This window comes from Cherax quadricarinatus, chromosome 87 (genome assembly GCF_038502225.1).
Source record: "Cherax quadricarinatus isolate ZL_2023a chromosome 87, ASM3850222v1, whole genome shotgun sequence".
Classification (NCBI taxonomy): domain Eukaryota; kingdom Metazoa; phylum Arthropoda; class Malacostraca; order Decapoda; family Parastacidae; genus Cherax; species Cherax quadricarinatus.
In genome coordinates this window covers 1,709,562-1,724,243 of record NC_091378.1, presented here as the reverse complement: position 1 = coordinate 1,724,243, position 14,682 = coordinate 1,709,562, and the positions used below count along the sequence as shown (strand labels likewise).

The 14,682-nt window shown below is 36.2% G+C and overlaps 1 protein-coding gene across 2 annotated transcripts in view; it reads left to right on the top strand.

Annotated features, from left to right (window-relative positions):
- The window catches only part of LOC128703789 (uncharacterized), a 662,970-nt gene that overhangs the window by 88,025 nt on the left and 560,263 nt on the right, over positions 1-14,682 (top strand). The gene's annotated exons all lie outside the window — the stretch shown is intronic.

The window sequence follows — 14,682 nt, the reverse complement described above, 5'->3', positions numbered from 1 at the left end:
AAGAGTATCTTCAAGAAGCAACATTATCTTCAAGAAGTAAGAGTATCTTTAAGAAGCAAGATTATCTTCAAGAAGCAACATTATCTTCAAGAAGCAAGAGTATCTTCAAGAAGCAAGGTTATCTTCAAGAAGCAAGATTATCTTCAAGAAGCAACATTATCTTCAAGAAGCAAGATTATCTTCAAGAAGCAAGAGTATCTTCAAGAAGCAACATTATCTTCAAGAAGCAAGAGTATCTTTAAGAAGCAAGAGTATCTTCAAGAAGCAACATTATCTTCAAGAAGCAACATTATCTTCAAGAAGCAAGAGTATCTTCAAGAAGCAACATTATCTTCAAGAAGCAAGAGTATCTTTAAGAAGCAAGAGTATCTTCAAGAAGCAACATTATCTTCAAGAAGCAAGAGTATCTTTAAGAAGCAAGAGTATCTTCAAGAAGCAACATTATCTTCAAGAAGCAACATTATCTTCAAGAAGCAAGAGTATCTTCAAGAAGCAACATTATCTTTAAGAAGCAAGAGTATCTTCAAGAAGCAAGATTATCTTCAAGAAGCAACATTATCTTCAAGAAGCAAGAGTATCTTTAAGAAGCAAGATTATCTTCAAGAAGCAACATTATCTTCAAGAAGCAAGAGTATCTTTAAGAAGCAAGAGTATCTCTAAGAAGCAAGATTATCTTCAAGAAGCAACATTATCTTCAAGAAGCAAGATTATCTTCAAGAAGCAAGATTATCTTCAAGAAGCAAGAGTATCTTCAAGAAGCAAGATTATCTTCAAGAAGCAACATTATCTTCAAGAAGCAAGAGTATCTTTAAGAAGCAAGAGTATCTTTAAGAAGCAAGAGTATCTTTAAGAAGCAAGAGTATCTTCAAGAAGCAAGAGTATCTTTAAGAAGCAACATTATCTTCAAGAAGCAACATTATCTTCAAGAAGCAAGAGTATCTTTAAGAAGCAACATTATCTTCAAGAAGCAACATTATCTTCAAGAAGCAACATTATCTTCAAGAAGCAAGAGTATCTTTAAGAAGCAAGAGTATCTTTAAGAAGCAAGAGTATCTTTAAGAAGCAAGAGTATCTTCAAAAGCAAGAGTATCTTTAAGAAGCAACATTATCTTCAAGAAGCAACATTATCTTCAAGAAGCAAGATTATCTTCAAGAAGCAACATTATCTTCAAGAAGCAAGATTATCTTCAAGAAGCAACATTATCTTCAAGAAGCAAGAGTATCTTCAAGAAGCAACATTATCTTCAAGAAGCAACATTATCTTCAAGAAGCAACATTATCTTCAAGAAGCAAGAGTATCTTTAAGAAGCAACATTATCTTCAAGAAGCAAGAGTATCTTCAAGAAGCAAGAGTATCTTTAAGAAGCAACATTATCTTCAAGAAGCAAGATTATCTTCAAGAAGCAAGATTATCTTCAAGAAGCAACATTATCTTCAAGAAGCAAGATTATCTTCAAGAAGCAAGATTATCTTCAAGAAGCAAGAGTATCTTCAAGAAGCAACATTATCTTCAAGAAGCAACAATATCTTCAAGAAGCAAGAGTATCTTTAAGAAGCAACATTATCTTCAAGAAGCAAGAGTATCTTCAAGAAGCAACATTATCTTCAAGAAGCAACATTATCTTCAAGAAGCAAGAGTATCTTTAAGAAGCAACATTATCTTCAAGAAGCAAGAGTATCTTCAAGAAGCAACATTATCTTCAAGAAGCAAGAGTATCTTTAAGAAGCAACATTATCTTCAAGAAGCAAGAGTATCTTCAAGAAGCAGGAGTATCTTTAAGAAGCAAGAGTATCTTCAAGAAGCAACATTATCTTCAAGAAGCAAGAGTATCTTTAAGAAGCAAGAGTATCTTCAAGAAGCAACATTATCTTCAAGAAGCAACATTATCTTCAAGAAGCAAGAGTATCTTTAAGAAGCAAGAGTATCTTCAAGAAGCAACATTATCTTCAAGAAGCAAGAGTATCTTTAAGAAGCAAGAGTATCTTCAAGAAGCAACATTATCTTCAAGAAGCAACATTATCTTCAAGAAGCAAGAGTATCTTTAAGAAGCAAGAGTATCTTTAAGAAGCAAGAGTATCTTTAAGAAGCAAGAGTATCTTCAAGAAGCAAGAGTATCTTTAAGAAGCAACATTATCTTCAAGAAGCAACATTATCTTCAAGAAGCAAGATTATCTTCAAGAAGCAACATTATCTTCAAGAAGCAAGATTATCTTCAAGAAGCAACATTATCTTCAAGAAGCAACATTATCTTCAAGAAGCAAGAGTATCTTTAAGAAGCAAGAGTATCTTTAAGAAGCAAGAGTATCTTTAAGAAGCAAGAGTATCTTCAAGAAGCAAGAGTATCTTTAAGAAGCAACATTATCTTCAAGAAGCAACATTATCTTCAAGAAGCAAGATTATCTTCAAGAAGCAACATTATCTTCAAGAAGCAAGATTATCTTCAAGAAGCAACATTATCTTCAAGAAGCAAGAGTATCTTCAAGAAGCAACATTATCTTCAAGAAGCAACATTATCTTCAAGAAGCAACATTATCTTCAAGAAGCAAGAGTATCTTTAAGAAGCAACATTATCTTCAAGAAGCAAGAGTATCTTCAAGAAGCAAGAGTATCTTTAAGAAGCAACATTATCTTCAAGAAGCAACATTATCTTCAAGAAGCAAGATTATCTTCAAGAAGCAAGATTATCTTCAAGAAGCAAGATTATCTTCAAGAAGCAAGAGTATCTTCAAGAAGCAACATTATCTTCAAGAAGCAACATTATCTTCAAGAAGCAAGAGTATCTTTAAGAAGCAACATTATCTTCAAGAAGCAAGAGTATCTTCAAGAAGCAACATTATCTTCAAGAAGCAACATTATCTTCAAGAAGCAAGAGTATCTTTAAGAAGCAACATTATCTTCAAGAAGCAAGAGTATCTTCAAGAAGCAACATTATCTTCAAGAAGCAAGAGTATCTTTAAGAAGCAACATTATCTTCAAGAAGCAAGAGTATCTTTAAGAAGCAACATTATCTTCAAGAAGCAACATTATCTTCAAGAAGCAAGAGTATCTTTAAGAAGCAACATTATCTTCAAGAAGCAAGAGTATCTTCAAGAAGCAAGAGTATCTTTAAGAAGCAACATTATCTTCAAGAAGCAAGAGTATCTTCAAGAAGCAAGATTATCTTCAAGAAGCAAGATTTTCTTCAAGAAGCAAGAGTATCTTCAAGAAGCAAGATTATCTTCAAGAAGCAACATTATCTTCAAGAAGCAAGAGTATCTTCAAGAAGCAACATTATCTTCAAGAAGCAACATTATCTTCAAGAAGCAACATTATCTTCAAGAAGCAACATTATCTTCAAGAAGCAACATTATCTTCAAGAAGCAACATTATCTTCAAGAAGCAACATTATCTTCAAGAAGCAACATTATCTTCAAGAAGCAAGAGTATCTTCAAGAAGCAACATTATCTTCAAGAAGCAAGATTATCTTCAAGAAGCAACATTATCTTCAAGAAGCAAGATTATCTTCAAGAAGCAACATTATCTTCAAGAAGCAACATTATCTTCAAGAAGCAAGAGTATCTTCAAGAAGCAACATTATCTTCAAGAAGCAAGATTATCTTCAAGAAGCAACATTATCTTCAAGAAGCAACATTATCTTCAAGAAGCAATATTATCTTCAAGAAGCAACATTATCTTCAAGAAGCAAGAGTATCTTCAAGAAGCAACATTATCTTCAAGAAGCAAGAGTATCTTCAAGAAGCAAGATTATCTTCAAGAAGCAAGATTATCTTCAAGAAGCAACATTATCTTCAAGAAGCAAGATTATCTTCAAGAAGCAACATTATCTTCAAGAAGCAAGAGTATCTTCAAGAAGCAACATTATCTTCAAGAAGCAAGATTATCTTCAAGAAGCAACATTATCTTCAAGAAGCAACATTATCTTCAAGAAGCAAGATTATCTTCAAGAAGCAAGATTATCTTCAAGAAGCAAGATTATCTTCAAGAAGCAAGAGTATCTTCAAGAAGCAACATTATCTTCAAGAAGCAACATTATCTTCAAGAAGCAAGATTATCTTCAAGAAGCAAGATTATCTTCAAGAAGCAAGATTATCTTCAAGAAGCAAGAGTATCTTCAAGAAGCAAGATTATCTTCAAGAAGCAACATTATCTTCAAGAAGCAACATTATCTTCAAGAAGCAAGAGTATCTTCAAGAAGCAAGATTATCTTCAAGAAGCAACATTATCTTCAAGAAGCAACATTATCTTCAAGAAGCAAGATTATCTTCAAGAAGCAAGATTATCTTCAAGAAGCAAGATTATCTTCAAGAAGCAAGATTATCTTCAAGAAGCAAGATTATCTTCAAGAAGCAAGATTATCTTCAAGAAGCAAGATTATCTTCAAGAAGCAAGATTATCTTCAAGAAGCAAGATTATCTTCAAGAAGCAAGAGTATCTTCAAGAAGCAACATTATCTTCAAGAATCAACATTATCTTCAAGAAGCAACATTATCTTCAAGAATCAACATTATCTTCAAGAAGCAACATTATCTTCAAGAAGCAACATTATCTTCAAGAAGCAAGAGTATCTTGAAGAAGCAACATTATCTTCAAGAAGCAACATTATCTTCAAGAAGCAACATTATCTTCAAGAAGCAACATTATCTTCAAGAAGCAAGAGTATCTTGAAGAAGCAACATTATCTTCAAGAAGCAACATTATCTTCAAGAAGGAAATATAAAAGCATCCTTAAGGTGCTTTCTGGTCTCTGACGTGATACCTTGGTGTCTGACATGATATCTTGGTCTCTGACGTGATAACTTGGTCTCTGACGTGATACCTTGGTCTCTGACGTGATACCTTCGTGTCTGGCGTGATACTTTGGTGTCTGACGTGATACCTTCGTGTCTGACGTGATACCTTCGTGTCTGACGTGATACTTTGGTGTCTGACGTGATACCTTGGTCTCTGACGTGATACCTTCGTGTGTGGCGTGATACTTTGGTGTCTGACGTGATACCTTGGTCTCTGACGTAATACCTTGGTCTCTGACGTGATACCTTGGTCTCTGACGTGATACCTTGGTCTCTGACGTGATACCTTGGTGTTTGACGTTATACCTTGGTGTTTGACGTGATACCTTGGTTTCTGACGTGATACCTTGGTGTTTGACGTGATACCTTGGTGTCTGACGTGATACCTTGGTCTCTGACGTAATACCTTGGTCTCTGACGTGATACCTTGGTCTCTGACGTGATACCTTGGTCTCTGACGTGATACCTTGGTGTTTGACGTTATACCTTGGTGTTTGACGTGATACCTTGGTGTTTGACGTGATACCTTGGTGTCTGACGTGATACCTTGGTCTCTGACGTGATACCTCGGTCTCTGACGTGTTACCTTGGTCTCTGACGTGATACCTTGGTCTCTGACGTGATACCTTGGTGTCTGACGTGATACCTTGGTGTCTGGTGTGATACCTTGGTCTCTGACGTGATACCTTGGTCTCTGACGTGATACCTTGGTCTCTGACGTGATACCTTGGTCTCTGAAGTGATACCTTGGTCTCTGAAGTGATACCTTGGTCTCTGACATGATATCTTGGTCTCTGACGTGATACCTTGGCCTCTGACGTGATACCTTGGTGTCTGACGTGATACCTTCGTGTGTGACGTGATACCTTGGTCTCTGACGTAATACCTTGGTCTCTGACGTGATACCTTGGTCTCTGACGTGATACCTTGGTCTTTGCCGTGATACCTTGATATTTGACGTGATACCTTGGTGTTTGACGTGATACCTTGGTTTCTGACGTGATGCCTTGGTCTCTGACGTGATACCTTGGTGTTTGACGTGATACCTTGGTGTCTGACGTGATACCTTGGTCTCTAGTGTGAAGTTTAATTTACAGATAACAAATAACTTCAGTCAGGGATCCCCAAAGACTGGTCATAAGTTAACTTTAAACAAACTAGATGGTAACTCCGGATCAACACCAACAATAGTGAAACTAATCAGAGTTATCAAGCTCTAAAATAAATATTTGTGATACATATATATATGTATGTATATATATATATATATATATATATATATATATATATATATATATATATATATATATATATATATATATATATATATATATATATATATATATATATATATATATACATATATACTTTATGAAGTGTATAGACTACTACAAATCTCCTCAACAAAAGAAATAAACATCACAACGATGAATAACATTGACAAAACCTCAAACAAAGGCGCAGGAATTACAATATAAAAAAATGAACGAAAGAAATAGGAAAGTCGAAAAATAGTTTCACAAAGGCAAAATCCAAATTAAATGTTTATTTAGTTGTAAGAATCTTGTTAAACTCACAAACACAATTGACAACGTTTCGCCCTAGTTATGCTTTTTTCAAGTGGCAGTATAAATAATATTGGTAGAAGGATCTCATTACAAGGCATTTGATTGCATCGTGAGGGTGTTGTATGCCATTACTCTCTTAGAGTCGTCTTGCCTTGGTTTTTGAACCTCCAAAGGTTTCCAGACGTATTTCCAGGGGCCAACGCTCCTGCGACCCCATCCTTGACAAGACCTGAGTTAAAAATACTATTTTAATGGGACTCTGGTCAGGTGAGATTGCTGAGGAAGCCAGAAAAACACCTGACTCGGGTCTTAGTCATGTCATGAACCGCTGCTAAAGCTTGAGCATATATGATCGAGGTCTAATTAAACGACTAACCTCATTTGCCAAGGGGTCGGGGTGGGGATAGGGGTGATATATGAGAGGGGAGAAGGGAGAAGTTAGGGAGGAGGGAGAGAGGGAAGGGGAGAAGGGAGAGGTTTGGGAGAATGGGTGAGGACCCGTAGTCATTATCAGCATTGCCTTAACAAATGTCACTCACGCCCCGACCCTCAACATAATCAGTGTCAAGTACACTAACATTCACCTGTGTTGCACCTGAGAGAGAGAGAGAGGTAAATATACCGATGGAAAGCTAGATAGTGATGATATGGTGGGCGAAAGGTGAGAGAGAGAGAGACAGGGAGAGGTAGATACACAGAAAGTTAGTTATAATATTATAGATGTAATGTAAGAGAGAGAGAGAGAGAGAGAGAGAGAGAGGTGGTTGGGGGGGGGGAGAGGTAAATACCCCGATGGAAAGCTAGATAGTGATGATATGGTGGATGTAAGGTGTGACCTTGCAGTGACTATGCAGATCACTGTACTGAGTGTTGCATGCCAGGCAGCAGCAGTCAGGTAGCTTGCAGTGCTCAGTGTTATCTCATACTTGCTCGTCAACACACGCTGCAGAACACTGTAAGAAGCACAAGTTGTACAACTATGAAACACAAGTTGTACTAGTATGGAACACAAGTTGTACAAATATGAAACACAAGTTGTACAAGTATGAAACACAAGTTGTACAAGTATGAAACACAAGTTGTACAAGTATGAAACACAAGTTATACAAGTATGAAACACAAGTTGTACAAATATGAAACACAAGTTGTACAAGTATGAAACACAAGTTGTACAAGCATGAAACACAAGTTGTACAAGTATGAAACACAAGTTATACAAGCATGAAACACAAGTTGTACAAGTATGAAACACAAGTTGTACAAGTATGAAACACAAGTTGTACAAGCATGAAACACAAGTTGTACAAGTATGAAACACAAGTTGTACAAGTATGAAACACAAGTTGTACAAGCATGAAACACAAGTTGTACAAGTATGAAACACAAGTTGTACAAGTATGAAACACAAGTTATACAAGTATGAAACACAAGTTGTACAAGTATGAAACACAAGTTGTACAAGTATGAAACACAAGTTGTACAAGTATGAAACACAAGTTGTACAAGTATGAAACACAAGTTGTACAAGTATGAAACACAAGTTGTACAAGTATGAAACACAAGTTATACAAGCATGAAACACAAGTTGTACAAGTATGAAACACAAGTTGTACAAGTATGAAACACAAGTTGTACAAGTATGAAACACAAGTTATACAAGTATGAAACACAAGTTATACAAGCATGAAACACAAGTTGTACAAGTATGAAACACAAGTTGTACAAGTATGAAACACAAGTTGTACAAGTCTGAAACACAAGTTGTACAAGTCTGAAACACAAGTTGTACAAGTATGAAACACAAGTTATACAAGTATGAAACACAAGTTGTACAAGTATGAAACACAAGTTATACAAGCATGAAACACAAGTTGTACAAGTATGAAACACAAGTTGTATAAGTACGAAACACAAGTTATACAAGTATGAAACACAAGTTGTACAAGTATGAAACACAAGTTGTACAAGTATGAAACACAAGTTGTACAAGTATGAAACACAAGTTGTACAAGTATGAAACACAAGTTGTACAAGTATGAAACACAAGTTATACAAGTATGAAACACAAGTTGTACAAGTATGAAACACAAGTTGTACAAGTATGAAACACAAGTTGTACAAGTATGAAACACAAGTTATACAAGCATGAAACACAAGTTGTACAAGTATGAAACACAAGTTGTACAAGTATGAAACACAAGTTGTACAAGTATGAAACACAAGTTGTACAAGCATGAAACACAAGTTGTACAAGTATGAAACACAAGTTGTACAAGTATGAAACACAAGTTGTACAAGTATGAAACACAAGTTGTACAAGCATGAAACACAAGTTGTACAAGTATGAAACACAAGTTGTACAAGTATGAAACACAAGTTGTACAACTATGAAACACAAGTTATACAAGTATGAAACACAAGTTGTACAAGCATGAAACACAAGTTGTACAAGTATGAAACACAAGTTGTACAAGTATGAAACACAAGTTGTACAAGTATGAAACACAAGTTGTACAAGTATGAAACACAAGTTGTACAAGTATGAAACACAAGTTGTACAAGTATGAAACACAAGTTGTACAAGCATGAAACACAAGTTGTACAAGTATGAAACACAAGTTGTACAAGTATGAAACACAAGTTGTACAAGTATGAAACACAAGTTGTACAAGTATGAAACACAAGTTGTACAAGTATGAAACACAAGTTGTACAACTATGAAACACAAGTTATACAAGTATGAAACACAAGTTGTACAACTATGAAACACAAGTTATACAAGTATGAAACACAAGTTGTACAAGCATGAAACACAAGTTGTACAAGTATGAAACACAAGTTGTACAAGTATGAAACACAAGTTGTACAAGTATGAAACACAAGTTGTACAAGTATGAAACACAAGTTGTACAAGCATGAAACACAAGTTGTACAAGTATGAAACACAAGTTGTACAAGTATGAAACACAAGTTGTACAAGTATGAAACACAAGTTGTACAAGTATGAAACACAAGTTGTACAAGTATGAAACACAAGTTGTACAAGTATGAAACACAAGTTGTACAAGTATGAAACACAAGTTGTACAAGTATGAAACACAAGTTGTACAACTATGAAACACAAGTTATACAAGTATGAAACACAAGTTGTACAACTATGAAACACAAGTTATACAAGTATGAAACACAAGTTGTACAAGCATGAAACACAAGTTGTACAAGTATGAAACACAAGTTGTACAAGTATGAAACACAAGTTGTACAAGTATGAAACACAAGTTGTACAAGTATGAAACACAAGTTGTACAAGCATGAAACACAAGTTGTACAAGTATGAAACACAAGTTGTACAAGTATGAAACACAAGTTGTACAAGTATGAAACACAAGTTGTACAAGTATGAAACACAAGTTGTACAAGTATGAAACACAAGTTGTACAAGTATGAAACACAAGTTGTACAAGTATGAAACACAAGTTGTACAAGCATGAAACACAAGTTGTACAAGTATGAAACACAAGTTGTACAAGTATGAAACACAAGTTATACAAGTATGAAACACAAGTTGTACAAGTATGAAACACAAGTTGTACAAGTATGAAACACAAGTTGTACAAGTATGAAACACAAGTTGTACAAGTATGAAACACAAGTTGTACAAGTATGAAACACAAGTTGTACAAGCATGAAACACAAGTTTTACAAGTATGAAACACAAGTTGTACAAGTATGAAACACAAGTTATACAAGTATGAAACACAAGTTGTACAAGTATGAAACACAAGTTGTACAAGTATGAAACACAAGTTGTACAAGTATGAAACACAAGTTGTACAAGTATGAAACACAAGTTGTACAAGTATGAAACACAAGTTGTACAAGTATGAAACACAAGTTGTACAAGTATGAAACACAAGTTGTACAAGTATGAAACACAAGTTGTACAAGTATGAAACACAAGTTGTACAAGCATGAAACACAAGTTGTACAAGTATGAAACACAAGTTGTACAAGTATGAAACACAAGTTATACAAGTATGAAACACAAGTTGTACAAGTATGAAACACAAGTTGTACAAGTATGAAACACAAGTTGTACAAGTATGAAACACAAGTTGTACAAGTATGAAACACAAGTTGTACAAGTATGAAACACAAGTTGTACAAGTATGAAACACAAGTTATACAAGTATGAAACACAAGTTGTACAAGTATGAAACACAAGTTGTACAAGTATGAAACACAAGTTGTACAAGTATGAAACACAAGTTGTACAAGTATGAAACACAAGTTGTACAAGTATGAAACACAAGTTGTACAAGTATGAAACACAAGTTATACAAGTATGAAACACAAGTTGTACAAGTATGAAACACAAGTTGTACAAGTATGAAACACAAGTTGTACAAGTATGAAACACAAGTTATACAAGTATGAAACACAAGTTGTACAAGTATGAAACACAAGTTGTACAAGTATGAAACACAAGTTATACAAGTATGAAACACAAGTTGTACAAGTATGAAACACAAGTTGTACAAGTATGAAACACAAGTTATACAAGTATGAAACACAAGTTGTACAAGTATGAAACACAAGTTATACAAGTATGAAACACAAGTTGTACAAGTATGAAACACAAGTTGTACAAGTATGAAACACAAGTTGTACAAGTATGAAACACAAGTTATACAAGTATGAAACACAAGTTGTACAAGTATGAAACACAAGTTGTACAAGTATGAAACACAAGTTGTACAAGTATGAAACACAAGTTATACAAGTATGAAACACAAGTTGTACAAGTATGAAACACAAGTTGTACAAGTATGAAACACAAGTTGTACAAGTATGAAACACAAGTTGTACAAGTATGAAACACAAGTTGTACAAGTATGAAACACAAGTTGTACAAGTATGAAACACAAGTTATACAAGTATGAAACACAAGTTGTACAAGTATGAAACACAAGTTGTACAAGTATGAAACACAAGTTATACAAGTATGAAACACAAGTTGTACAAGTATGAAACACAAGTTGTACAAGTATGAAACACAAGTTGTACAAGTATGAAACACAAGTTGTACAAGTATGAAACACAAGTTGTACAAGTATGAAACACAAGTTGTACAAGTATGAAACACAAGTTATACAAGTATGAAACACAAGTTGTACAAGTATGAAACACAAGTTGTACAAGTGAACACTTGTCAGTGCTCAGTAATAACCCACATGGAGACAGAAACTCGGAAAATTTACTGATCTGTGTATTTCGACCTCCTTCTGGGGTCCTCTTCAGCAGAACTGCTAATCTGGGCAGCATTGAAAATAGGTTCGGGTAACAGTGGGAATGGGTTGGGCAACTATTTTTGTCAGTGGGTTTAGGTTTGAGAAGGTCCTGTCCAGTATGGGTCAGTAAGCCTGCTGCAGTGCTCTTCCTGTTTTGTGTTCTTATGTAAGACGACCCCTGAAGAGGAGCGAAACATACAGCTGAATTAATCTCCTGAGCTTGTGTCTCCCTGTGGGTTATTACAGAACATTTCATACAGTCTTATTAGAAACACAAGTGGCGAAACGTCTCTTCAAAAATAAAAAATTGTAGACTGTGCTTGTGTTTTATTCCCACCATGCACAAGTTCTCTCTCACCTCATGTATGCACCACTTCCTTGGTCATCCTTCCATTCCTGACTCGTGGACTAGGTGGAGGACCGTGAATAGCGCCTTTGGCTCTCAACCGAAGGCCCAGGGTTCGATCCTGGGACGATTGGAGACATTAGCCATGTTTCCTTATACCTGTTGCTCGTGCTTGTCTATCGTATAATAGATGAGTGTAATAGAGATGCAACTTAGTTTGAAAGCAAGTATAGAAATATACCTGAAGACTGGAATGAAGTTGCTTGTCCAGTAGAATGGATAAAGAAACCAGACAAAGATAGGGAGAGAGATAAATAGAGAGAGAGCGAGAGAGCTCTGGTGTAGGTAACAGCTCTTAGCTAGTAAATAAAGGTAGGAACCTTAACCTTGTAAAACCCCGTGTAAAGAGAGAGAGAAATAGAATGAATAATTGTTATCCATTTTCCCCTGGGATGTTTACGTGAGGAATTAAGTAAATTAGTAAGTTTATTTAGGCATAGGTACTCATAAATACGTTTATCATGCATAGTGTAAATTACCCAGGATAACCCAAAAAAAAGTCAAACTGACTTATTTCCATTGTGGTCTTTGGGAATTTAAGGCCCAGCCTCAAGTGTGATCTCTCTCTCTCTCTCTCTCTCTCTCTTTTACACAGTTTTACAAGGTTAAGTTAAGGTTCCTAACTTCATTTACAATCTAAGAACTTTCGGCTACATCAGCTCCCTCTCCCTAACATACTGCAGAACTTGGAGTGTGTATGGCCCTAACATACTGCAGAACTTGGAGTGTGTGTGGCCCTAACATACTCTAGAACTTGGAGTGTGTGTGGCCCTAACGTACTCTAGAACTTGGAGTGTGTGTGGCCCTAACATACTCTAGAACTTGGAGTGTGTGTGGCCCTAACATACTCTAGAACTTGGAGTGTGTGTGGCCCTAACATACTGCAGAACTTGGAGTGTGTGTGGCCCTAACATACTCTAGAACTTGGAGTGTGTGTGGCCCTAACATACTGCAGAACTTGGAGTGTGTGTGGCCCTAACATACTCTAGAACTTGGAGTGTGTGTGGCCCTAACATACTGTAGAACTTGGAGTGTGTGTGGCCCTAACATACTCTAGAACTTGGAGTGTGTGTGGCCCTAACATACTGTAGAACTTGGAGTGTGTGTGGCCCTAACATACTCTAGAACTTGGAGTGTGTGTGGCCCTAACATACTGTAGAACTTGGAGTGTGTGTGGCCCTAACATACTCTAGAACTTGGAGTGTGTGTGGCCCTAACATACTGCAGAACTTGGAGTGTGTGTGGCCCTAACATACTCTAGAACTTGGAGTGTGTGTGGCCCTAACATACTCTAGAACTTGGAGTGTGTGTGGCCCTAACATACTCTAGAACTTGGAGTGTGTGTGGCCCTAACATACTCTAGAACTTGGAGTGTGTGTGGCCCTAACATACTCTAGAATTTGGTGTGTGTGGCCCTAACATACTCTAGAACTTGGAGTGTGTGTGGCCCTAACATACTCTAGAACTTGGAGTGTGTGTGGCCCTAACATACTCTAGAACTTGGAGTGTGTGTGGCCCTAACATACTCTAGAACTTGGAGTGTGTGTGGCCCTAACATACTCTAGAACTTGGAGTGTGTGTGGCCCTAACATACTGCAGAACTTGGAGTGTGTGTGGCCCTAACATACTCTAGAACTTGGAGTGTGTGTGGCCCTAACATACTCTAGAACTTGGAGTGTGTGTGGCCCTAACATACTCTAGAACTTGGAGTGTGTATGTGACCCCCTAACATACTGCTGTTAGTGTGGCCCCTAACTCCATCAGCGTTTGTGACTGGCCACTAGATCTTCAGGGCCTCCAAGGGCCTTCAGGGACCCACACTCTCCTTTCCAGAAAAAAATATTGTGAATGAAGACGCTCACAGTTACGAGAATGTCAAAGTTTAAGAGGAACTACATGACTGGTGGGAGGAACTGCATGACTGGTGGGAGGAACTACATGACTGGTGGGAGGAACTACATGACTGGTAGGAGGAACTGCATGACTGGTGGGAGGAACTACATGACTGGTGGGAGGAACTACATGACTGGTGGGAGGAACTACATGACTGGTAGGAGGAACTGCATGACTGGTGGGAGGAACTACATGGGGCGTTTTATCACGTTCAGACTGACAGCAATGACTCCATGGAGTGTTTAATCACTTTCACACTGACTGGAACAACTCCATGGAGTATTTTAATATATTCAGTCTTCCCTGAGTGTATGATAGAGGTAGCCTATCATGTTATCTTATCATGTGGGATACACACTCATGATAACCACCTGCAACTTTGCCTTCCAACATTTGCTTATATATATATATGTATATATATATATATATATATATATATATATATATATATATATATATATATATATATATATATATATATAATATATATATATATATATATATTAAGGCTAGATATTATAGATCTATTTTATCTGTCTTGAATATATCTTGAGCGTGTTACCAGGGAGGTTGGGTAAGATTGATAGGAAAGAGGACAAGTGTTTCCTGACGCTGGTTTTAGTCATATGATGACCCGCAGCTGGAGCTTTTTGTCATCTGACCGAGGCCTTCCACTGGCTTACCCCTCCATCCCTTTAAAAATTAGTTATTATTGTTTTATTTCTACCAGAA